Genomic DNA, 25,609 nt, shown 5'->3' on the forward strand with positions numbered 1-25,609 from the left:
AGTTTTCTCCCTCTCTCTTTTCCCTTCCCCTCCAAGCAAAACCCTCGGCGGCCAATCCTGCCTCTGTCCCCAAGGCAGTTCCAAAGGGCCCATCTCATCCTGCAGAAGTGATGGCAGTAATTCCATTAATGGGAAGCAAGATGAATGGTACCCTGTGCCCAAAGTGTATGAGGCAAGATGGAATGGGGGGGCCCTGGGGGGAAGGAAAGTGTTGCTGGAATTCACCCTCCGCTGGGGCCTTATTAGGTCCTGAAAGAGCTGCCGCACTCGCTAAAACCTGCTTTTGCCAGCAGAAGCCTCATTTTACAAATATACAACAAAAAAACCCGTAAATGGGAAGAAAACCCTGAAGATGACGCTCCCCTGCTGCAGCGAGGCTGCGAGCCGCGGCTCAGAACTGAAGCCTTTAGCCTCCTCAACTCCCGCTTTAAATAAATGGCCTAAAGGCCAGCTCACCATTTCGTGAATACGGAGCACGGCTGCTTCTTTGCCGTTTAAGGACTGCTTGCCAACGGTGGGATGGGATAGCTTTGGAAACATTTTGTTATAAAAGGTTTGCCTGTTCCAGATGCTATAAAACCCCATCACCCTGGCTGTCGGTCCCAGGAAGGGTGGATACGGGCCCCTCTGCTGTCACAGACACACGTGCCCTGACTGCCCGCTGTCATTTCTTAGGTCTTCTCCTGCCCTGAGAATCGGTGGCATTTTGAAGGCAATTTCGCTGTGGAATGAGTGTCCATTTCCACAAGTATGCAAAGGGTTCCGTCCCCGCCCCCGTTCGGGATCAAGCCCTGAATTGTTCTTCAGGCCTCAGTTTATCCAAATGCAGGATGTTGGGGAGGCCCAAGCTAGTCCAAAGACCGCCATGGATGATGCAGACAGAGCAGGTGGATGTGGAATAAGGCTGACCGGGGCTGTGTGACCTCGGCAAACCACACAGCCTCTCTGAGCCTTCACTTCCTCATCTGTCACATGAACCTCACAGCCTTGGAGCAAGGAGTCAACACAATCCTGGCTCATGCAGAAATGGTCATTTTTCAGGCCAATTTAGCACCAACAATCTGTCTCTATTCTTCTCTGCAGTGCCCTCCTGCAGCACCCAGCATGGCCCTGACACATGGTAGGTGTCCGCTGAGAGTCTAGTGCTTTGAGCAGAACCTGTGGTTTTTCTGCTGCCAAGAATTAAAAAAACATCATTCACACCAGGACAGAGTGGTTCCGAGAGTGTGGTCTGGAAGCCACGGGCGTGGGTTCAAATCCTGACTTGGCAGTGGGCACACTGGGCACTCTTGGGCAAATGATGCAGCCTCACTCAGCCTCCCTTTCCTCACCTGTAAAATGAATTAATAGGACCTGCTTCTCAAGGTCACCGAGACAAGTCGATGCGATCACATGTGACCACGGCCTGGCCCAGGCAGGTCCCCATGACCAGCAGCGTTAGGGGGAGCGGTTCTGAGTCTTAGGAGAGACTGGGGAAAACTCCCACATTGCAACCAGAAAAACTGATTTCTCAAAGACACCTTGAAGCAAAGCCAAGCCCGATGAGGCCTTCCCAGGACCCTGGGAGTGCTGGAACCTCACACAAAAGGCAGCATGTTAAATCCCCAGGGATTGCCCTTTAATGGAAGGAAGACATTGAAGGAACTCCATTCTTTGTGGCAGCCATGGGCCACCAGGCTGTCCCAGCTACCTCTCCCCAGTGCTGCCTGGCCAGGAACCCTGCACCTGTTTCTTGTTTAGGAACCATAACACCAGCCTTGTGCAGGCAGGGACTTCATGCCTGGGGCTCATTACTGTATCTCAACAGAGCACTTGGCTCTGTGGGATAAAATGAATGAACAAAGAAAACAAGGAAGGGATGAATTTCTTAGAGAGGGCAATTCTGGGCTAAGAGCCCACCAACATGCCCTGACCTGGGGAGGTGCTCCTGAGCGTCACAGGGGCCACCAAGCTCCGATCTCACCCCACACCATGTTGTTTATCATCAACACAGAGGATCAAATGCCACTTCTGGGCCTGGCGTGGAACTGAGGACTATACACCCTTACCACAATGGATCGGGAAAACTGCCCCAGAGACAGGAACTGCTATCACCCCTTGCTCCACAAATGGGAAAACGGAGACCTGAGTGGGTGGCGACAAGCCCAAGAGACACAGTGAGCACAAGGTGGGTGTGACTCACGGCCAGGTGTGCCTAACTCTGCCGCTGCCACCTGTCTCTCTGGGCATAAGTACAGCCACAGAGCTGGCCAGGCCTTGCAGGAGAAAAGCTGGAGCCGTGGCCCTGAGATCTGCTTCCTGCCAAGAACAAGGGTAACTGCTCAGGGTCAGGAGCGGACAGGCAGCAGCACTGAGGCCTGGCCCCTGTCCTGCCCCCACACAGATGCAGCAGACAGTGGGGGCAAGAGGCCCAGCCTGGGAGGGACCTCAGCCAGCCAGTGTGCCTGGGATTCACATGCAAAGAGTACTAACTTTGGGGCCAGGGCCTGGGTTCAAATCTCAGTTTCCAAACTGTGTGGCTTATGGCTTTGTACTGGCAGCTTCATTCTCTGAGCCTTAGTTAACTTCATCTGAAAAATGGGATCAGCTCAGAGTCCACGAGGATTAATGAAGGCAACACGCGGAAAGTACTTGGCCAGGTCTCTGGTGCACAGTGGGGACTAAGTAAGTACCCCGCACCTGAGCCTCCTCATCCATGTTTTCAGCGTAATCAGACGTCACTCCCTGTGGCTGCTGAGCCTCCCCATTTCAGGGCTGGGAACAGCATGATGGCTGGTGGAATCTGAGCTCCTTGCCCTCTCTGATCTCTGGGGCACCGTGTGTTTGGCGCTGTTCCCAGAAGGCTGGCAACTGCGTCACTTGATTTCTGACCCTTGTCACTCAAGGAACGGAAGTCAGAGGGGATGGGTTTGTTAGTGCAAAAATCTCTGGTAATGATGTGAGAGATTAAGTCAGGGAGGGCTGACCACAGTGTGTCTTTGGCACCAGAGGCTCAGGAGAGCTCCTGGCTGGCCGACTATCCTGCCGGGGCAGCAGTCTGCAGACAGTGCTTAACACAGAACTTTCCCTTCAAATCAGATCTGGCCCCAGCCCCATGGAGAGAACCAATAAAAGGCCCCTGCTGTGTGTGAAATGTGTGTGTGGGTGCTATGGCCCCTCCCATCAGGCTGGCTTCATGTCCAGGTGACCCAGCCCTGCCCTAAGAAGGGAGCCCCAAGCGTAGGGCTTCATGCTGTGCTTTCACTGTCCTGAAACGCTTCATGTCATCTTCGAGTTTGTGTTAAGTGGAGTCTGGTGGAATAATGCAGCACGTGCTGGCAGCACAGAGTCTCAGCTGCCTCCCCAGGATGGGTCCTCAGCTGCCTGCTCCCCCACCCGCTACCTGCGGCAGGGGCCCAGATGCAGGCAGGAGGGTCGGGGGCAGGTGCGCCCACACCCGTGAGGTCTGCGCTCGCCCTGAAAGTATCTTGTACCCAGCGGGTGAGACATTAAATAGCAAACAAAAAACATCAAGACAGATGGAAAGAGAGATTGCAAAGGAAAGGAAAAACCTTTTTTCTTGTTTTTTACTGTTTTTTGAATAAGGGAACTTGCATTTTCATTTTGCACTGGGCCCCACAAATTTTGTAGCTGGCCCTGCGTTCCATTTTCATGGCCTTCTGACTTGTACCCTCCCACTCTGGGGACCTAGGGACACCCCTAGGCCTCTGCAGAATGGGAAGACACCATTAGGTCTAAGACCATCACCTCCCAAGAGGCTTCTCGGACACTCAGCCCCCGCCCTGTGGGTCTTGTCGGGTGAATTTCCATGGCTGGCTGTTTATTGCCGTCTTGTGGGCCAGGCCCCACTCCAGGTGCTGAGGATGTCTGATCAACCTTTCGAGACCTCTGTGCTGGAGGGGATCCAGGTCACAGAGCAGTAACGCAACAGGCAGAACCAACAGCAGCAGATGTGGGGGGATGGAGCACACAGCGGGATGGGGGGCATGGAAGGAACGGCCACTGCAGCTGGCACATTCCAGGTGGCTTCCAAAGGCAGGGATGCTGCGGTTGGCTCTAGGAGACTCCTCTATAAAAGGGGAACACCTTGCCTCAACTGGCTGGGCGGTGGGAGACTGAAAGGGCTGTCAGTTGATTCCTCCCAGGGCACTGCAGGGAGAAGGAGAAGCTGAGGCAAAGGCTCAGGGGCCACAGGACACTTGTATGGGGGACAGTCCGCAGTAAACCCCCTTAACGATTCTGCAAAACCAACAACAAAGAGAAGGGCAGAGGCTCAAGAATCACGTTTCCTGAGCACCTACTATGTGCCAGGCACTGGGATGCAGTGGCCCTTCCACACTACTCCCTGCCCCTCCTGGGCTAGATATTCATTCCTTGTGCCTTCCAACCCCACCTGACATTTTACAGACATCACCTTCCTTTCCTGTGATTTAGAAAGTTCACTGAGACAGGCGGATCACTTGAGGCCAGGAGTTCGAGACGAGCCTGGTCAACATGGTGAAACCCGCCTCTACTAAAAATACAAAAAAAAATTAGCCAGGCGTGGTGGTGGGTGCCTGTAATCCCAGCTACTCGGGAGGCTGAGGCAAGGGAGAATTGCTTGAACCTGGGAGGCAGAGGTTGCGGTGAGCCAAGATCGTGCCACTAAACTCCAGCCTGGGTGACAAGAGTAAAACTCCGTCTCAATAAAAAAAAAAAAAGTCCAGTTAGTACCAAGCAAGGGGTCACCCAGGCAGGGGTGGGGGGTTTTCGGATATGACCTGTCACCCGTAGAGCAGCACGGCGCAGTAATTAAGAGCTACAATGCAGAATGGGGTCAGCCTGGATTTGCTCCTGAGCCACTCGCTGGCTGTGGGGTCTGGGGTGGACCACTGCCTTGACTGGGCCTCAGTGTCCCCTCTGTAACTTGGGGTTAATAAGAACCCCATCCTCTGGGGATGCTGTGATGATTAAATGACATAGTATCAGTGAAGGGTATGGCACTCAGCAAGTGCTCAATAAATGTCAGCCACTGTTTTTGTCATAAAACTCCAAACATCACATCAGAAACCCAGGTGTCCTGTGACGCTTCTCAGGATCACAGGAATCTGCTCCCTCCTTTCCGCATCTGCCGAGACTCTGCTCTGAGCCTCCTCTCTCCCCCATTGTCATGTCGCATCAGTCCATAAATATTTAAACAACATGTCATCAGATTATTATAACATATGATCTATAGCACTGATGTGCTGCAGTTCTGTGCATTTGGGCTTCATTTTCAGAATATCAAGACATAAAATATTTATATATTTAGCCAACTACGCGATCTCACATTCTGTCTCAAAATGCTGGGTGGTGGCAAGACGCTGAACTGAGACACAACGTGTGAAGCGGATGCCTTGCTCTCACGTCGGTTCCTGGGGCATCTGGATTGTTTCTGGTTCATTCTGGGGATGTCACCACGTGGCCTGTGAACAGTGGCTGACTGGGTATATCACACCAAGCAGAGAGAGGGCTAGGACCAAAGACCCCATCAAAACACCACAAGTGTCCAAACAACTACGGACGGTGCCATTTGCATTTCTGTGCCTCCACGAGTCTGCACACAGTAGGTGGTCGTTACATGTCCACTGGGAAGCGAATGCATTCACCTGTGGCACACAGCACACCCTACGAGCTGGCACACAGTAGGGACTCAGTCATATTTGTTCTGTTTCATTCCACCCTCAGTGCCTAGCACCAGGCCAGGTACATCAGCAAATAGTGCTGGATGAATGGCAACTGAAGGAATAAATGTGTGACCAGATAAACCACTTAATTAGCTAATAAATGAATGAGGGAGAATGACTCCCTATCTGATGGTCCAAATTACACTGTGTAAGACCCTCCTCCTAAGAAATAAAGGCTCTCCAGTAACCTGTACTGGGTAGGAAAAGGGTTTTTTTCTGGGTAATTAAATATCTCAATTGCTAACATTAGCACATCACAGTGACCATATGTCCTCACTGTGTAATTTCAAAGATGCCACCCCATAAGCCATTTGAGCATCCAGGGACTTCGCACAGCAGACAGCATCTTCCAAACCGCCTCTCCCGTCCCTGAATGGCACTAAATACTTCTACAGATCACTGCCGCTTTGGGAGTTTGGAAAGTGGGGCCATGATGTATCCCACCTACAGGTGATCAATGTCTGAAGACACAGAACACCATAAAGGTCTGTATGAGTGAAAAGTGTTAGCTCGGAGTACAAGCACTTTCTCTGCACATTTCCCTAGGAAGATGGGGCAGGTACCTCATCTGATTCCTGCATGTTTCCCCAGGGGCCAAGGCGGCGTGTGGTGCTCAGCCATCCTTTGCTGAATGGCACCGTGAAACCTGGTCACGAGGCTTCCTCATTTCAGGGTCCTGGTGCCCAGTCTAGGGGCAGCCCAGCACCCGGTGTGCCCATTACCCCTTGGAGAAAACCACCGAATGTTTCCCAAATGCCACGCTGTCGCCACCAGGCTGGCTCCAAGAGCAGGCGGCTCCCACACTTGTCCCAGCCTCTGCACAGACAAAAATCCAGTCCTCATTTCCTCTTGGGTTAGGTAAGGAGGCTGGCATTTTAAACAAACACAAAAGGCCACGACATTCCCGGGGGAGATGAACAAAGGAAATGTACACACACTGACTCAGTCCAGCACGCCGGGCCCACTCGAGGTCCTGGTGTAACTGAATCCAGGCGGACTCGACTGGACCTGCCAAGCCCAGGGGCGGGTTCCCTCTCCTCTGCTGCCTTCTGTGTGCCATGTGGTGCCCAGTGATCCTGCCATCTGGGCATCCACCCTGGTGGCCCGCCAAGGCCACATCAGCTACAGAATCTTTCCTCTTTCAATGCTGGGTTTCCTGCTTTCTAAGACGGGGTGGAATCTGGGGTCCTGCTTATTTGCTGAAAAGTCATGTCTGTGCCACGAGGTGGCTTGCTTAGCCTTTCCTCAAAGCAACCCCCCAAAAAAATGCCCTCTGAACAAAATAAGGGCGTGCTTGGTAGAAAATGCAGCTTTAAGACACAGCATTGACCCATTCCAACCCAAAGCCCTCCTATGCAGACATGTGGGAGCTGCCTCTGCAGGGAAGGGGTATAGGAAGGAGAGCCTGTAACTCTGGGAGGCAGAGCCCTTCTGGGCTTAGGTCCCTCCTCATTGGAATAATTCGAGGATGAGCATTTCTCTAAGAAACCTCTTCTCCCAGGGAAGGGCCAGCTCAGCTCAACTCAGCCCTGCGCAGCCCACTGAGGGCAGTGAGGAACGTTTGCTAACAGATTCGTTCACTCCATATAAACATTCTCCAAAGATCTTGCTGCGGCATGTCCACTTAAAACTTCCCATTTACTCAATAAATATTAATTGAGTGCCAGGCACGATGCTGGGCATAGAGAATACCGTTGTGGTCCACAGACCCAGTCCCACCCCCTCCTGGACTGCATGTTCAGTCTGTGATGCAGGTTACAAACATGCGATGACAAGACAGATGTTCAGGGACCCTGGCATGGTACCTGGGTGCATGCTGTTCCTTCCAGCTGCCTACGGGCCCTCACCCAGGCCCTGATCTGGGCAGCTCACAGCCCACATCCTGGTCACTTCTGGAGGGCAGCCTCTGTCCTCCGATTTTCAGCTCAGACCCCCAGGCTGTGGGTGTCCTCACAGCACTCACGCTGATGCTCGTCAAGTACCACAGATCCTGGACTCTCTGGGTCTCTGCTTCCTCATCTATAAATTGGGCATAATGGTACCCACATCACAGCATCACTGGGAGGATGAAGCGCGTTCCCTCAGGTTAAGGGTTAGATTAGAACATGAGCCACGGCAAGTGCCTGGTAAGGCGATCTACCGACGGGAGCAAAGGCCGAGGAAGCAGAAGGAAGTTCCACAGCCCCGGCTCTCACCTCCCGGCCCCACTTGCCTCCCCACCCTGGGGTCTACCTGCCCTTCACCCCAGCCTTCTCAGGCCTCTGGCAAACCCCACGTCTCCCTCCAGGTGGGTTCAAACACCGCTCACTGCCGCAAGCTCTCCTACTTCCCCAGAGAGTGCATTCCAAAAGGCGCCACCTGCAAATCGATCAAGAGCACCTAAGAAGGGGTTGTGACAGCCTCTGTCCCCACCAGGTGGTGAGAGGCCAATGGGTGGGGCCGTTAGAGGGTCTTTGTGCGGGCTCCCAGCACAATGTCTGACACAGGACTTCTATCCAGACATACGTCTTGAAGGAATGAGAGAATGTGCCACACACCAGCCAGCGCAAGCATCTCTGGTCAGCAGAAGAGAGTCCCCTTAGCCCACACGACAGTGGAAGGTCTGTGTTTTTGCGTCAAAACTTTTCACCCGCAGTCCAGGCCCAGGTGTCACAACCAGAGTCTTAGTCTGAAAGTTGGGACAGTGATCTGATTTAGGCTACACAGCAGCAGGCTGCATGTGGGACCTGAGGCTGGTTATGGTGTCTCTCTGGGCCTCAGTGTCCCCATGTGTAAAAGGAGGGGGTTTCATGCTTTTATTTATTTTTTTAAGCAAGAGAAACTTGTTTTTTTTTTTTTTTTTTGAGACAGAGTCTCGCTCTATTGCCCAGGCTGGAGTGCAGTGGTGCCATCTCGGCTCACTGCAACCTCTGCCTCCCGGGTTCAAGTGATTCTCCTGCCTCAGTTTCCCGAGTAGCTGGGATTACAGGCGCCCATCACCATGCCCAGCTAATTTTTGTATTTTTAGTAAAGACGGGGTTTCACCATGTTGGTCAGGCTGGTCTCAAACTCCTGACCTCATGATCCATCTGCCTCGGCCTCCCAAAGTGCTGGGATTACAGGCGTGAGCCACTGTGCCTGGCCAAAACTTTTCTGTTTAACATTTTTCTCAGATAAATTTAACCATTTTAAAGCAAACCGCTCGATGGGATTTATTACAATCACAATGTTGTGCAACCACCACCTTCATCTGGTTCCAAAACATCTGCGTCACCCCAATAAAAACCCATGTCCTTTAAGCAGTTGCTCCCCAGTATCCCCCCCGTCAGAGGCCCTGGTAACCACCAATCTGCTTTCGGTCTCTGTGGATTTATCTATTCTGGCTATTTCATGTATCTTAAAATGACTCCTATGCAAAACCTCCTTATGTAAAACAGGCAACAGGAAGGTGGGTTTGCCCCCTTCGCCTCCCCGGAGCTCACATTCCTCATTTTTAGTGGCCTTTCAGGGAAAGCTCTGATGCCAGGCACCATTCTTTGCAGAATTCTTTTTTTTTTTTTTTTTTTTTTTGAGACAGTGTCTCGCTCTGTTGCCCAGGCTGGAGTGTAGTGACGTGATCTCGGCTCACTGCAGCCTCCATCTCCTGGGTTCAAGTGATTCTCATGCCTCAGGTTCCCGAGTAGCTGAGATTAAAGGTGCACACCACCACGCTCAGCTAATTTTTCATATTTTTAGTAGTGATGGGGTTTTGTCATGTTGGCCGGGCTGGTCTCAAACTCCTGACCTCAAGTGATCTGCCCGCCTCGGCCTCTCAAAGTGCTGGGATTACAGGCATGAGCCACCAGGCCCGTCCTGGTCTTTGTGACTTTTAGATTACCTTTTCTGTCATATGGTACAACCTCTTAGCGGAATTCTAATCCTAAAGTTGAATTTCTAAGGCACATTACCCCCAGGGGTGCTGGAGGATCACAGGGCTGGTGCCTAGTGTCACTGGCTTGTTTTGCGGATGAGGGAGTAGAGGCTGGGCCCCCGTGAAGCCCTCCTTGCATGAGATGACTGCAGAGGAGTGAACCTCCAGAGCCTGGTGACACCTTCTCCTGGTGACTACAGCTGGGTCTAGGCTGTGACGAGATGGCACAGAAGCCGCCCCAGAGGGATGGCCACTTCCAGAGGGCAAGGATCTCTCCACCAGCTCAGGAAAATGAGCCAGTTTAAGGGAAACTCAAACGGCTTTGCAGGGGGTGGGTGCACAAAATGTGCAGGACTCCCTCAGGCCTTGCTATGCAGACCTTTTCAGGAGGACTGCTGGGTGAAGAGGGCTGCTCACTTCTGCCCCACAGCCAGGCCTGTGCCAGCCGCTCCTGTCAGCACAGTCCTCTGCAGGGCTGACGCTGTGTAAATAATTAACAAAACATCTGCCTTGCTTCATAACACACCGTGGCTGACACAGCTCTCAGGGCCTTCAGAGACCTCCAACACCACACCGAGGACTTATGGCCTTGCCTTGGGGGGGTGGGTGGGGACAAGAGCAGACACTGAGAGGCAAACATTTTCTTGAGGTGCCACAGGGCCACCCTGGTGCTTAAATCCTGCCTCTTTGCAAACTGCACTGTCTCCTTTCCTTCCATTTTGGGAGCCATGATCCTAGGAAGGTGCTCTGGTGGAATCCAGAGGGGTCCCCGGCACCCACTTCCGGCCTTGTTTAGGGCCTCAATACAGGGGCACTGGAGACATTCTGGGCCACGGACTATGGGTCCTGGCTGAGTGACCCTGGGTGGGTCCTCGGTCATTAAAGCTTTTCCATGTCTCTCATGTAATCTCGGGGAAGGAGCATCAAGCATTTACAAGGTGCTGAGCATCTGAAATGCATTATTTCACTTAGTTCCTCCCCCAAACTTTCTGAGGTCATAATATCGTCCTTGTTTTCCAGATGAGGACACTGAGGTTCAGAGCAGTGGGCAACGTGCTCAGGAGAGGCAGGTCTGGGACTCCAGCCTCACTCACTCCATCGGGTGCCCGAGCCCAGGCTCTCAATGCGGTTGCAGGGGAGCGCCTTGTTCTCTCTGAGCCTCAGGTTCCATTCTGTGAAACAAATGGCTGGCGAGAGTCCTTCCGACTCCAAAAGTCCACAATAAATAAACCCAGTGCTCATCTCAACCCCAGTGGGTGTGTGCGAAGCTCTCTGGATTGGGAGCCCAGTGAATTCCTCATCAGCAGCTTGGATTCATTAGAGCTGAAGGTCATGTGCATCCATCCTTTTGCAGGTGTCTTCCCAACAAGCCCAAGTTTCAAAGACGTTGAGGACAAGGAACAAGAGAGGGTAGGCATTCGAGAAGGGGCCTGTGGACTAATTCCCATACTGCCACTCACCTGCAGTAAGAACGCGCCTCTGGAACATGGAGTTCTTCTTAAAGGGATCTCTGTTCACCCGGGTCAACATGACCCACCCCGCAAACCTCAGCCTAATTCTGAAGCACGAGGGTTAAACAATTAGGGGAAAATGCAGGCACTGCAGGCTCTGAATGGCAACTTCCCTCCCCCTTCCCCTGTCCAAATTCCTTCACACTCTATGGAATTCCCACATAAAGCCCCTTTTTTCTTTTCTATGAGGTCACCATCACGCAGATGTCTAAGAGAAAGAAAGAACGGCTCCGTGCAGATCCAGGCCACTGCAACTGAATGCATTTCAGATCTTGGCCACCCCATCTTTCGATTCCCATGGCCCCCCCACTTGCCCAGCCACAGCTACAGTGGCGGTGGCCAGTCAGGTCTGGTGGGGTGCTGTGATCCTGCCCCTGCTGAAGGCCTGGCTAGAAGACCTGTTTCTTTACCACCAGACCACCCGAGAAGCCATCTGTGGAAAAATCCAGAACTGGAGACAATGGCGCAGCCCGTGTATGTGGGTCTGTGTCCACACAAGCGAGTCCTGTTAGAGGGACAGATGTCAAAATGCTAGCTCCCACTCCAAGTTCAAGTTCCCAAAGTTAATGTCACAGGAAATTACACCACCAACTGATTTGCCCCGATGTCGGCTCCTCCGTCTGGAAGTCAAGTCTGAGAAGGCCATTGGTTTAGTTCAGCTTTGGCCAAGGGAAGGGACCAGCTCAGACAGGAATGAGGGAAAGTGCTGGCCTGATTTTTTTTTCTTTTTAAACTAACATTTTCCCCAAAAGTTATCTTGCCATTACCCAAGCGTCACAAGTGAAAAGACAGCCAAATACCAAAAAGCCACTGAGGCCCTCAACAGTGTCTGCTCATTTCAAAGCCATCTCACAGACAGCCAGGAGGTACCCCGGCCACCGCAGACCACCCCTCATTCCAAGAGCACTCCTGCTCCCCAGAGCTCCATGTTCCGTGTAAAGTTCCATGGCATGTGCACGCCACTTCCTAAGAATGATGTCAGCAAAAAAAAAAAAAGATAAAAACGTAGAAACAAGGACTATTTTTACCTCCCCAAATCACAGGCCAGACGGGAGAAAAATCCATCAATGCCAGAAATGTGGCTGAGCCTTCGCACAAGATCTATTATTTCACACCTTAAATTAACGCATCTCAAAGCAATTTGCAAATGTTCGTCAATTTGCAGAACGTACATGGAAGGGAGAGAAATACCTTTTCCTTTCAACACCGAAGGACACTGGCGGGGGGCACAACACGGCCCAAACCACACAGGTCCTCACATACAACATTCATTTCAAGCACACGTAGTAGAAGCCGTGATCAAAATGGAAATGAGCAGGGAAAAAAAGGCAGGCAGGGGACTTAAATGACAAGAGACAAGAAGCCTACCTAGAAGTGATCACGCTGTCAGATATTTAGGACTGTGAGTCAGGCCCGTGAAGGTGACATCGGGGGGTCAGAACGCCGGACTCTTCCTGCGAGCAGTGTCCCAGCCTCATCTCCACACAAGTCTGGCAGTGGCTACCCGTATTTAATCTTGGATGATTCATCAGGGCCCTCCACTCTCCACCCTCCAACTCCCTTGCTTTGTCTAGCCTGAGAAGAGGAAGGAAATATTCTTCTCTTTTTGACAACTGTTTTGACACTTCCCCTATGAAAAGTATCTGGGGCACTTAAAGAAAAGAAAAAATGTGAATGGCGGCCCTTTCTCTCCAGTAGCTCTGGCCCTGGGCGAGGAAGGCCAGCAGTACCTTCTAGAAGACCTCTCCCAGGTCTCGCGCAACCCAGCCCTGCAGGAACCTAGCCTGTCTTAACCTACTTGGCTTTGCAGCATGCAACAGAAGCAAAGCACAACAAAGGCAGCCAGATGTGGTTTAAGGTGAGGAACTCTGGAATCAGAGATGTGGGTTCGAATCCCGACTCTGCCATTTGCAGGTTTATGACCTTGCCCAAGTTACTTAACCTCCCTCTCTGTAAGATCAGGAAAATGACACTGAACCTCAGCGCAGGCCAGGCACCCAGCCCAGTGCCTGCCACCTTCCTAGTACAGTGGGGAGACCATGGGCTTGGCTCAGACAAGCCTGGGTTCAAATCCAGGTCTGCTCTGTATTGGTACATGGTCTTTGGCGCATTCTCTCATCTCTCTGTGTCCCAGTTTCCTCGCCTGTAAATGGGCATCATGATGGTTCCCATCTCAGTGTTGGTGAGTGGACTGGGGCAAATACGGCACCAGACGTAGCACACTGTATATCCTCAATAAATGGGGACGTGGCCGGGCATGGTGGCTCATGCCTGTAATTCCAGCACTTTGGGAGGCTGAGTTGGGTGGATCACCTGAGGTCAGGAGTTTGAGACCAGCCTGGTTGGCCAACATGGTCAAACCCCATCTCTACTAAAAATACAAAAATTACCTGGGTGCAGTGGCATGTGCCTGTAATCCCAGCTACTCAGGAGGCTGAGGCAGGAGGATCACTGGAACCCAGGAGGCAGAGGGGGCAGTGAGCTGAGATTGCGCCACTGTACTCCAGCCTGGGCAACAGAGACGTTGTCTCAAAATTAAATAAATAAGTAAAAGTAAATGGGGACCATCTGTCATGGTGCTACTTTAACGAAATTATGCAGGTCACGTCTCTGAACCTCGGTTTCCTCATTTGTGAAATGGGGATAATAAACCCTATCTACGATGAGAAGAAAATGAACGGATGTGTGTTAAAGTACTCAGCACTAGGTCTGTGCACCTCAGCCAGTCAAATACCATATCCCAAGTGCAGTGGAAAGAGGAAAGGCTGTGAGGTTGGGCAGGTGACTTAGGATTCTGCCCCCACCTCCTCTCAGCTGCCCCAGGACACAGGCTTGACCCCCGTGTGCCTCAGTTTCCTTGTGCACAAAACCAAAAGCATTTTCTGTCGCAGAAGAGCACTGGGAGATTCACACACCCTAGAACGGCTCCCAGCACACAGTCCCTTCTGCTCTGTAAATGGGAACCTCCTCCCCATTTCCCTCCTCTGCCCTTGTTCAAACCCACCAGAAATGCCACCAGTTAAAGCCGGGCGCTCCATTTCTGGAAACCCAAACAGCTCTAAATCCAGACCAACCTGGGTCTAAGGCCTTCAGTCTGAGACTTTATTTTGTGGAGATACAAACTACTTTTTAGTCATTTCCGAAGCAGACGGGACGGCAGAGGCTGACAAACCACAGGGACCATTTTAAATCCTGGGCCTTTTCTTCTGGGAAGTTAGGCAAGAACCTTCCCAAATGTTTGCCCATCAGGCTTTCTGCCAGGGAGTGACTCATTCCACGGCTCCCCACAGGCATATTTTATTTGGGGGTGGGGGATGCAGGGAGGGCTTGGCCTTGATGGGGGAAGGAGAGGGGGCATTTCCAGCAAACTCAGAAGGTGTTTTCTTTTTTTCATTTTCAGGACAAAAAAGAAAAAGAATGTGGGTCTTTTTTGCTTCCTTCCAGGTTTTGTTTGCTAAAAGAAGACGTCCAAAGTTCACTCGGTAAGCTCAAACTCGCTGAGTCCGGGGCAGGCGCTTCCAGCCGGCTCTGCGTCCCTTTCAATGAAATTCTTCTTCCATTAACGACACGGTTTTTAAACGTGCCTTCAAGACCTGCCTGCACGTACTGTACACCAAACTAAGGCGACATTTTCCCCCAGAAAAGGCAAGCTGAATTTGGAAAAGTCAGAGCAAGTAGGGAGCTCTGGAGTTTCTAAAGTTTGCCTTAAAACAATTAAGACTTTCAACTGCAAAGATTTTCAACAGTTAGAGAGTGCGCACACACACACAAAAGCCTGTCAGTCAAAACTGCAAGGACAGACCTCGAAAGCTGGTGTCCCAAGCCCGCTGTGATCAATTTGTTACCGTCCTGGGACTCACACTTGGAGCCTAAGCGAGGTATAAATAAATCAAAAGATCCATCTACTTAGCAGGGCGGGCAGAGAGGCACCCACATACACAGGCAAGTATAAGGTCAGCCCCCCAGGCCTGGCTGAAAAGAGTCAAGAACAAAGACAGGGGAGCCCGGAGGGTATTTAGGAAAACACCGTCCTCGGGTGCCCGGCCGAGGCCCACCACAGCCTCCGCTCGCCCAGCCTGTGTGTGCAGAGAGGGTCCTGCCAGTGGCCCTGCCACAGCCTGGTTTTGAGACCTTCGCCTCTGTCAGGCCCAGCCAGGCTCTGAGTCTGTCCTCCCGGCCCCTGGTTCACCAGATCAGGCCCAGTCCCGACCCCCAGCCCATGCCAGGCCGATTCTCTCTCCACGGGCTCCCTGGCTTGGGGGCCATCACTGTGCAAAGGCCTGGTGGGCGCAAAGGGGGCCCTCAACCTCAGTAATAAACACGCTCGCGCGGTCCTGCACACTCGTTATATTCACACCCACACAGGCACACTTTCGCCCTCCTGGGCTCACGCATGTGCGTGCACACAAATCACTTTGGAATGCACACACGTGCACACACACACTCCCTGAAACCCGCACGTACTCCCTGCGGCGCCCGGCACACTCCTCCGCCCGTCGTCCCCACTCGGGAAGTGGGTAGCGGGGAGCCATGCCCGCGTCCCCGCACGCACTCACCCCAACAACGCCACCAGACGCTCCGGGGTGCACACGCACACCCGCCGGGGACGCGCACACCCCGGGACACGCGGACACGCCGCCGCCCCCGCCCGCCCGCCCACCGACACGCTCAGCCCCGCGCGGCCACACGCGCGCCCGCCTCCCGCTCTCCCCCGCGGAGCCCCGGGCGCGCGCCCGCCCTCGGCCCGGCTGGGGGTGACGGCCCAGCCGCCCGGCCCCCGCCCCTCCCCGGCCCGCGGGGCCCCACCGGCCCGGCCCCAGCCCCAGGCTACTCACCGGCGTGCGGGCGGGCTCGGCTGCCGCGGGGGGACCGGTGCGCGGGCCCGCGGGCGGCTAGAGCGGTGCGTCCCACACGAGTTGGCGGCGCCGCGGCCGCACGCCAGTCCGCTCGGTTCCGCCGCCGCGCGCGCGCGCGCCCGCCCCTCCCCGCCGCGGGGCCGCGCCGCCCCCTGCGCTCGTGCGCGCTGCCGCCACGCAAGCTTGAGGGGCGGGGGGCGCCCCGACGGCGTCCTTCCTGGGCCTGGACCCCTCGACTCCGCCAAGTCCTGCGGCCGATCCGCTCGGCAGAGAAACCCCTTCCCCATTTCAGAGATGAGAAGACTGAGGCCCAGAGTCACAGGGCGCAGGCCGGCGTCTCCCCCTCTTCTCTGGCTTTAGACTTACGATGAGGGTCTGCAGGCAGCCAACCCTTGAACTCCTCCCGTGCATCTTCGGATTCCCCATCACCTAGCATTGCTCCTGCCACAGTCCTAGTTATACTGAAATTGGCAAAGTAACAAGCACTTATTTTGCACCAGCTGAATGCAGGCACTGAAGTAGGCTCCAAGAGTATTCCGATGAGGGGAAGGCCCTGTCCCCCGCCCTCAAAGTGCCAGCGACTCTTCATCTGGAGCTCCCACTTCCTGTGGCCCCCAGGGTCCAGCAAGAGCCAATGTGCAGAGGTTTCTGGAAGTGGTAAAAGTCCCCACCAAAGAATGCTGAACGCGCCCTCTAGAAGTCAGAGCCTCCCTGGGACCCAAGCAGCTCAGTTCTCACTTCACCTCCTCCCCGCGCCGAGAGCAGCCGCTCCTGGCTGGGTCGTTTCCAACCCTGCCGCTTCCCCTCCATATTCAAAACTGCGCTGCCCCCCAGGAGGGCTGGAGCCAGGGACACTGACTGCCTGCTGAGGCACAGCACTGTACTGGGCACAGGGTGAATGCGTGTCGGGCTTCTGTTTGCCAAATGAGTGAAGGTGCTTTAACTGGCCGTGATGTGTAATAATGACACCAACTGAGCGTCCACCATGTGTGCCAACGTTACCCTTGTGCCCATTTTACAGATGGGCTTAATGAGGCTTAGAAATGAAATTTCAGGCTGGTTGTGGTGGTTCACACCTGTAATCCCACTACTATGGGAGGCCGAGGTGGGAGGATGCCTTGAGGCCAGGAGTTTGAGGCCAGCCTGGGCAATATAACAAAACCCCATGTCTATTAAAAAAAAATGTAAGAATTTGCTGGGTGTGGTGGTGCCTACCTGCAGTCCCAGCTACTCGAGAGGCTGAGGCGGGAGGATCTCTTGAGGAACTCTTGTCATAGGAGTTAGCAGCTGTAGTGAGCTATGATCGCACCACTGCACTCCAGCCTGGACAACAACAATAAAAAGCAAATTCTTTTGTTCAGAGTCACGCAGATGGTAAGTGGTTGCGCTAGAAAGTGGACGGCAGATTGTCTAATTCTAGTACCTGTCTAATTCTAGTACCTGTGTGTTCCAATTACTAGGCAGCCCTGCCTCAGGAATAGCATAGCCCTGGGCTGCTGGAACAAGAGGGCAGACAAGGAAGCAGCTGGCCCACAGGAGCCGGCCTGGTCTCAGCTCTTGTGGATGAAAATGCATACATCACAAACCAATGGGGGGAAAATGGATCATTCTGCAAATTGTTTAGCTGTTTATCTGGAGGTCTGTTTACAGCCTTGCCTCACATGATATACACCACAATAAATGTCAGACAGATTGAAAAGTTAAATAGAAGAAATAAACACTGCAACAAATAATAGAAAGAAATCGAAGTTCTGAGACAGCGTATTGCCGTGTTACTAGAGGATTTGTGATACTGGCCATATTCGTGCAGCAAACATCAGTTCATTCATTGGTTCACCCGACACATCTATGAGCACCTGCCATGGGCCTGGTAATTTTCTAGGCACTGGGATAAAGGAGTGAACAAAATATGGCCCTTTCTTGGGGCTTCAGTCAAGGGGGAGGGATGGGGTGGGAGGAAGACATTGTGACTATCTGCCTTTTCGAGGATAAGAAGTTAGGTGGAGAAATAACTCAGGGAAGAGTAGGAGGACCCAGGGGTGCTTTTTTATAGGGGGTGCTGGGAGAAGGCCCTTCTGATGAGGTGACATCTGAGCAGAGGCCTGAATGAGGGAGTGGGAGAAGTCAGTAGGGGCCTACTATGTGGAGGGCAGGTCCCATACTCTGGCAGCTATTCAGTTAAGCTACAGAGCAAGAACCAGAAACTCCCTTTTGAAGGAAACTTTGGGAGCCCCATCAGGCCACTGGGAGGAAAAGGACTGCCCCCATCCCCAACACACAATATCTGTGTAAGACTTTACTGTTTGCAAAGCCCTTCCCCAGCTTCACAGAACCCCTATGATAGATACTCGTGATGTCCTCATTTTCCAGTTAGGAAACCGAGGCTCAGAGAGGTCAAGCAGTTTGTCCCAGGTCACAGAGCCAGTGATAATCCACAGAGGTAGGTGTGGCTGCAGGCAGGCTGAGTGTTAGGGGAATAAAGAAGCCTTGTCCTGGGATACAGGAGTGAACAAAATCTACCCCTGACTCTCTTGGGGCTTCAGCCAAAGTGGGATAGTGGGATGGGAGGCAGACACTGTGAATGTCTGGCATTTCAAAGATAAGAAGTTTGGTGAAGACTGGGTGCAGTGGCTCATTCTGTAATCCCAGCACTTTGGGAGGCCGAGGTGGTGGATCACCTGAGGTCAGGAGTTCAAGACCAGCCTGGCCAACATGGCGAAACCCAGTCTCTACTAAAAATAAAAAAATTAGTCGGGCATGGTGACATGTGCCTGTAATCCCAGCAACTTAGGAGGCTGGGGCTGGAAAATCTCTTGAACCCAGGAGGCCAAGGTCGCGGTGAGCTGAGATCGCGCCATTGCACTCCAGCCTGGACAACAGAGAGCAAGACTCTGTCTCGGAAAAAAAAAAAGTTTGGTGGAAAAATAAAGCAGGGATGGGTAGGAGGACCCAGGAATGCTTTTGCATCAGGGCTCCGCCTCCCCCTTGGACTGCAATTCAGAGATGGGAGGGGTGGGAGCAGGGGGGAGAAATCCTGTGCACCCCATTTTCCTGGCCTTCCTCCTTCTCCTCCATCCCTCATGGCTACTTCCTTCCCTCTGTCCTGGGCCCTGTGCAGATGGTCCCAGCTCCTGGTGACACTATGGGGCAAACATCAGGTTTAGCCTGCTCAGAGATCCTTGAATTCCCTGCAGTACCCTGCTACCCTGACGAGGGCACAGTGGAGTGATAAGGTACAATGCAAGCTGAACCCCACTCAACTTTTGTTTTTAACTCAAAGGAGTTTTTAGGGAGTCCCAAAATGAGTCATCATGAAGCGCTGCTTTGCAAAATGGCACCCAGAATTAGGATGAGCGTCTCCCTGCACACGGTGCCTCACGCTTCTGCCCACCGAGGTGTTGTTCATCTGGTCTGGGAGAAAGTCTGTCTCCATTCACCCCAAAGAGTTTCAGGATTCAGTGTGTGTTGTTTCATTATTTCTCTGCACGAAGGGAAGAGAAACTACTGCTTACCGGGCACCTTCTCTGCAGCTGGCTCTGTATGAGACAGTTAATTCTTATAGCATCCCTTGAGATAGGCGTCATGATTTATGTTTTATAGATGAAGAAACCGAGGCTCAGAAAACAGCCAGGATTTGAATCTGGGTTAACTCAAGTCCTTTATCGTTGTCAGTATTAGGGGAGGGGGTAGTGGGGGAGACAGGAGAGGCAAGAACTTTAGAATCAGGCCATGTTCCTTTGAAGTCGCTTTGTTACAAAATATCATCTTGCCAGCTTCCTGGTGATGGGATTTTTTGTGGGGAGAGAGTTCCAGTTTTCCCAGAAGAATTCATTTGCTTTCGTCATCCGGGTGTGATTATTAACAGCAACCCCTTTCCCTCTGCAAGTGTCTTGCTTTGGATGATCAACTTTAGGGTCACCTTGGTTGTCTACAAAGGCCACTGCATTGGGGGATTCATATTTTACATTATACAAAATGGCGGCGTCTTGTCTGCTGGGCCCTTCGCCACATGCTGATGTCTGGGTGTCCCGCCAAGAACTTCCAGGAGAGTTTAAGCAGTTAAGTCACATTTTTAGGAGCAGCAAACCCTGCTGGCTACGGAAGGAGTTGGGACCCTCTCCACCTCCTCCCCAGCCCTGCCATCACTCCCTGTGTGACCACGGGCCAGTCCCTGCCTAGCACAAGGCGGGGATGTGTCTCCAAGAATCCTGTCAACCTTAACCTTCTAAGATTTCCTGTTACTTGATGACCCTGGGGAATTTCGGTCAGGATAGGGATGTAGGAGACATCACACCATCATATGGCTCACTTTATAAAGTAGCAGGTTCATTTTTTAGTTATTTAAATTTAAAAAGGTTTAATTTGTTTCTTGAATAGATAATACATGCCCACAGTTCAAAATTCAAAAGGCACAGAAGGGGACAAAGTGAAAAGTGTCCTTTCTACCCCTACCTCCCAGCCACCTGGTTCTTATCACTGGACGGAGCCAATGTTGCCAAATATATGCTGTCCCAGACAGCGTGTTTTGTGTGGGCATGTATATATGTATGCACCTGTATATGGTCATGTATATGCGAATGTATATGTATTTCTTCCTTAATTTTTGCTCATATAATAGCATGCAATCTATACTATTGTATATCTTATGTTTTCTTCACTTCTTGGAGACCATTTCCTGTTAGCTCCAGAAAAACTGCTTCCTTTATATGACTGCATAGTATTCCAAATGATTTGCATTTAATTTACATAGAGGTTGGGCGAGGTGACTCATACCTGTAATCCCAGCACTTTGAGAGGCCAGGGTGGGTGGATCACCTGAGGTCAGGAGTTCAAGACCAGCTTGCCAACATAGTGAAACCCTGTCTCTACTAAAAATACAAAAATTAGCTGGGTGTGGTGGCGGGCACCTGTAATCCCAGTTACTTGGGAGGCTGAGACAGAAGAATCACTTGAACCCGGGAGGCGGAGGTTGCAGTGATCTGGGACCGCACCATTGCACTCCAGCCTGGGCGACAGAGTGAAACGGTCTCACACACACACACATACAAATTCCACATAGAGCAATTGTCTGCTCTGTTTAATCCGCATAGAGCAAACACTCTGTGTACTGTTCTAAATATTGTGGGAGGGAACAGACGTTTCAGCCATGACCTCTGCCCTCAAGATTTTATGGTTTGGTTGGCGACAGGAACATTGGAGAGGAAGAGAAGAGTGCTCTCTCCACGGGTCCTGATGTCTGTTTGCGAGGTTAGCTTTGGAGCTAATTTTTAAAACTCTGCTCCAGGCATCTGTAGAGTTGTTTTAAGAGTCCAGACATAGGTTCTTTTGAGACTTGAAAACTCAGTCTGCCTCTTCTGCGCAGTTCAAGTTCCTGCCTTCCATTCCCCCGATGTGGGCCTCAGTTTCCTCATCTGTCAAAGCGGGGCAGGCAGCCTCCCTTGCAGGATTGGGGTAGTCACCTGAGATTGTACTCCTGAAAATGCTCAGTGAAGAGTTAGAGGCTGTACTCCAAGGCTAGAGGATCCGGGAAGAATGAGGTGGGGCTTGGAGGAATACTTTAAGCGCAGTGTGTCATCAGCGCTTCCTGCCGCAGGGAAGCATTTTGTCTTTTATGCGTTGCTGGTCTTGTGACAGGACCTGCTAACCGGTTATCTCCTTCCGCCTTTGGCAGTGACTGCCACTGACTGAGTCCTCGCCCGACACGGTTGGACTGAGTCCTCGCCCCACACGGTTGGAGACCCCACACCCAGGCGGTTTCTGGAATATGGAAAAAACAGAAGTTATCGAGGATTATCATTCCCACCCTCACTTTACAGATGGGACTTGCTCAAGGCCACGCAGCCATCAAGAGGCAGAAATGCACTCGCTGATTTCCCACCTCCCCGCACCTCCCTGAACTTCCCTCCACCACCCACTCTAACATCTGCTGTTTCAACCAGCAGACTCGAATCCTACAACCTGCAGGGAGCACCATGAACTGCATATGAACCACATTTCCTGTCCGTTCCCTTACCTGATACTCTCAACTACACTTTGAAGTAGCGATTGTTGCCCATCGTACAGATGAGGAGACTGAGACTCAGAGACCATGAATACTAAAATCACAAAGGAGTTGGTGCGATGTCAGTCCCCAAAGGAACCCTCAAAATCATTGTGCTCCTCAGGAAGAGAGTAGGAGTTTCTGGCTGCTGAGAGGCAGCAGACATGGCAGTGGGGGTATTGGGGGAATGTGATTTTGGCCTTTGAAGGTGTTTTGTAAGCTCACAATACACTGGGCTGTATCCCTGCTTGCCTTCTGGCACCTGTTCTCTCCTGATGCTGAGTTGAATAGGCCGATCTGTTGCTGGCTTCGTCTCTCTCCTCCCGTGAAACAGGAGTGGTGATGGATATGCCTTGGCTTCCAGCAGTTGCCCAGAGCCTGGCACAGGGAAGACCCAGGATTCATGGTGCGACCAGTGAGCCATATGATGGTGTGATGTTTCTTGCATCCCAATTTTTACTGAAATTCCCCAGGGTCATTGGGTAATAGGAAATCTTAGAAGGTCAAGCTTGACAGGATTCTTGGAGACACATCCCTGCATTGTGCTAGGCAGGGACTGGCCCGTGGTCACACAGGGAGTGATGGCAGGGCTGGGGAGGAGGTGGAGAGGGTCCCAACTCCTTCCGTAGCCAGCAGGGTTTGCTGCTCCTAAAAATGTGACTCAATTGCTTAAACTCTCCTGGAAGTTCTTGGCGGGACACCCAGACATTGGTATGTGGCGAAGGGCCCAGCAGACAAGATGCCCCCATTTTGTATAATGTAAAATATGAATCCCCCAATGCAGTGGCCTTTGCAGACAACCAAGGTGACCCTAAAGTTGATCATCCAAAGCAAGACACTTGCAGAGGGAAAGGGGTTGCTGTTAATAATCACACCTGGATGATGAGAGCAAATGAATCCTTCTGAGAAAACTGGAACTCTCTCCCCACAAAGAATCGCATGTGCCCCCAGGATGGTCCTGGGTGATGCCTACTGTCCTGGCATAATTCATAATAGTAACCCCTGGCCGGGTGCAGTGGCTCACGCCTGTAATCCCAGCACTTTGGGTGGCCAAGTCAGGTGGATCACCTGAGGTCAGGAGTTCAAGACCAGCCTGGCCAACATGGTGAAACCCTGTCTCTACTAAAAATACAAAAATTCACTGGGCATGGTGGCACGTGCCTGTCATCCCAGCTACTCAGGAGGCTGAGGCAGGAAAATCGCTTGAACCCGGGAGGTAGAGGTTGCAGTGAACTGAGATCACGCCACTGCACTCCAGCCTGGGTGACAGAGCTAGATTCCGTCTCAAAAACAATAACAAACAAACAAACAACCCAGTGCCCCTTTTCACACTCACAAGTGTCCCGGATCAGATAATAAATTATATGGCCACCCTGAATTTCATGTCACATGAAACAATAACAGGCAGGTGACTAAATACGTGAACAAACAGCCTCTCACTCATTCAGGCACTGAGTCCTGCACGTAGGTAGCACCAGCACCACCTCTCTGATGCGGGTATCTGTGTCTCAGGTGAGAAAACATGCACAGGAGAAAATTGATGCTCAGAGAGATTAACCAGTTTGTCTCAAACACACTTTGTTGTTTTGTTTTGTTTGTTTGTTTTTTGAGACAGGGTCTTACTCTGTTGCCGGGCTGGAGTGCAGTGGTGTGATCATAGCTCACTGCAGCCTCAACCTCCCAGGCTCAAGCATCCTCCCACATCAGCCTCCCAAGTAACTGGGACTACAGGCATGTACCACCACACCCAGCTTTTTTTTTTTTTTTTGAGACAGAATCTCGCTGTGTCACCCAGGCTGGAGTGCAGTGGCACTATCTTGACTCACTGCAACCTCTGCCTCCCGGGTTCAAGCGATCCTCCTGCCTCAGCCTTCCAAGTAGCTGGGTTTACAGGTGTGTGCCACCACACCCGGCTAATTTTTGTATTTTTAGTAGAAACAGGGTTTCGCCATGTTGGCCAGGCTGGTCTCAAACTCCCAACCTCAGGTGATCCCCCCGCTTCAGCCTCCCAAAGTGCTGCGATTACAGATGTGAGCACCACACCCAGTACATTTTGGTATTTTTTGTAGAGATGAGGTTTTGCCATGTTGCAAGGCTGGTCTCGAACTACTGAGCTCAGGCAATCCACCTACCTCAGCCTCCCAAAGTGTTGGGATTACAGGCATGAGCCACTGCACCTGGCTGAAGCACACTTTGTAGCAGGATGTCTGACAGGCTCAGAATCTGTGTTCCTATTTTCTCTGTGCTGCCAAGCATGACGGTGTAGGGGAATACATGAACTGAGTCAGCTGGGTCCCAGCCTGGCCATATTTCTTCTCCAGGTGTCCAGGTAACCCCTTGGCTTTGGAGATGAGTGAGGGGGCCCAGACACCCTTCCTGAAACTCCTGGCTCATGTGGCTGGAGTGAGTCTGTCTTCTGAGCTCGAGGCCTCCTCTGCATGCCCAGTAGGGCTGGCTGCTCTCAGAGCAGATGGAGGCAAGGGGCCCCCTGGATTTGGGGCCAATGACATCATCTGTCCATCAACCCCAAATCCCAAATGTGAAGCAACTGCTTTGAAGGAAGAGGCAGGCATTTGGTTGTGGGTTTCTCAGCTCTGGCCCTGGTTGGCTGGGAATGGGTGTAATTTTTCCAGGCATCAGGACACACCAGGCTTGTCTTGGGGGGTGGAGTGGGGAGAAGGAACCGGAGGAGGAACCTGGCAAAACAGGGATGGGAGCGGGGAGGAAGAGGGCAGGGGCAGAGAATCAGAGAAGATTCTTCAAGAAGGGGCTTGCCAGGGTCTGGGTACTGCCACTCCCTCCCCTCAGCCCCAAACATGCCCTCCATACTAGGACTGTAAGTGGTCAGGGTTTAACCCATCATCAAGAAAGAAAATTAGGCCTGGCATAGTGGCTCATGGCTGAAATCCCAGTGCTCTGGGAAGCCGAGGTGGGAGGATGGCTTGCGGCCAGGAGTTTGAGACCAGCCTAGGCAACATATTAAGACCCTGTCTACAAAAAAAAAAAAAAGAAAGAACAAAAAATAAATTAGCTGTGCATAGTGGCATGTGCCTGTGGTTCCAGCTACTCGGGAGGCTGAGATGTGAGGATCACTTGAGCTTAGGAATTTGAGGTGGCAGTGGGCTATGATTTCTCCTCTGTACTCCAGCCTGGGTGACACAGTGAGACCCTGTTTCAAAAAAAAAGAAAGTCGCCTTCCACCATTCAAATGGTATTCTGAGGGACCTGGTTGGGGGTGATGCTTGCTATTTTGGGGTGATTCCCCTGAAACAGAATGAGTGGCTAGAGAGGCACACTGGGGAAAAGGCAGTAAATCTGGGGTTCCGGAACCCCCAAAGAAGGAGGCATGTGTGAGCCGCATGGCTCAAAGCTGCAGGCTTCAGGATCTGAGATGAGTTGCTCAGGCAGGCCCCTGGGATAGATGGCCATTTGGCTGTACACATTCTGTCTGCAGGCTGTGGCCAAGTACCACAACCCCTGCTCTGCAGTCAGCCCCCCAGAGCTGGACTGAGGCCAGGTAGTCTTGGCAGAGCCTCAGTCTTGGAGCCAATCAGATCAGGGTTCAAAGCTTGGCTCTGCCACCTTCTAGCACTATGAACTTGAACAAG

General features: G+C 52.1%; 1 protein-coding gene across 1 annotated transcript in view; it reads right to left on the reverse strand.

Moving 5' to 3' along the window:
• NEK6 (NIMA related kinase 6) overlaps positions 1-25,609 on the reverse strand; it is a 984,684-nt gene that overhangs the window by 88,218 nt on the left and 870,857 nt on the right. The window contains exon 2 of the mRNA XM_050760619.1: positions 15,941-16,078. The gene's annotated coding sequence lies outside the window, so the exon portion shown is untranslated. The remainder of the gene's footprint in view (positions 1-15,940; positions 16,079-25,609) is intronic.

Source organism: Macaca thibetana, chromosome 15 (assembly GCF_024542745.1).
Source record: "Macaca thibetana thibetana isolate TM-01 chromosome 15, ASM2454274v1, whole genome shotgun sequence".
In the NCBI taxonomy this organism is placed as follows: domain Eukaryota; kingdom Metazoa; phylum Chordata; class Mammalia; order Primates; family Cercopithecidae; genus Macaca; species Macaca thibetana.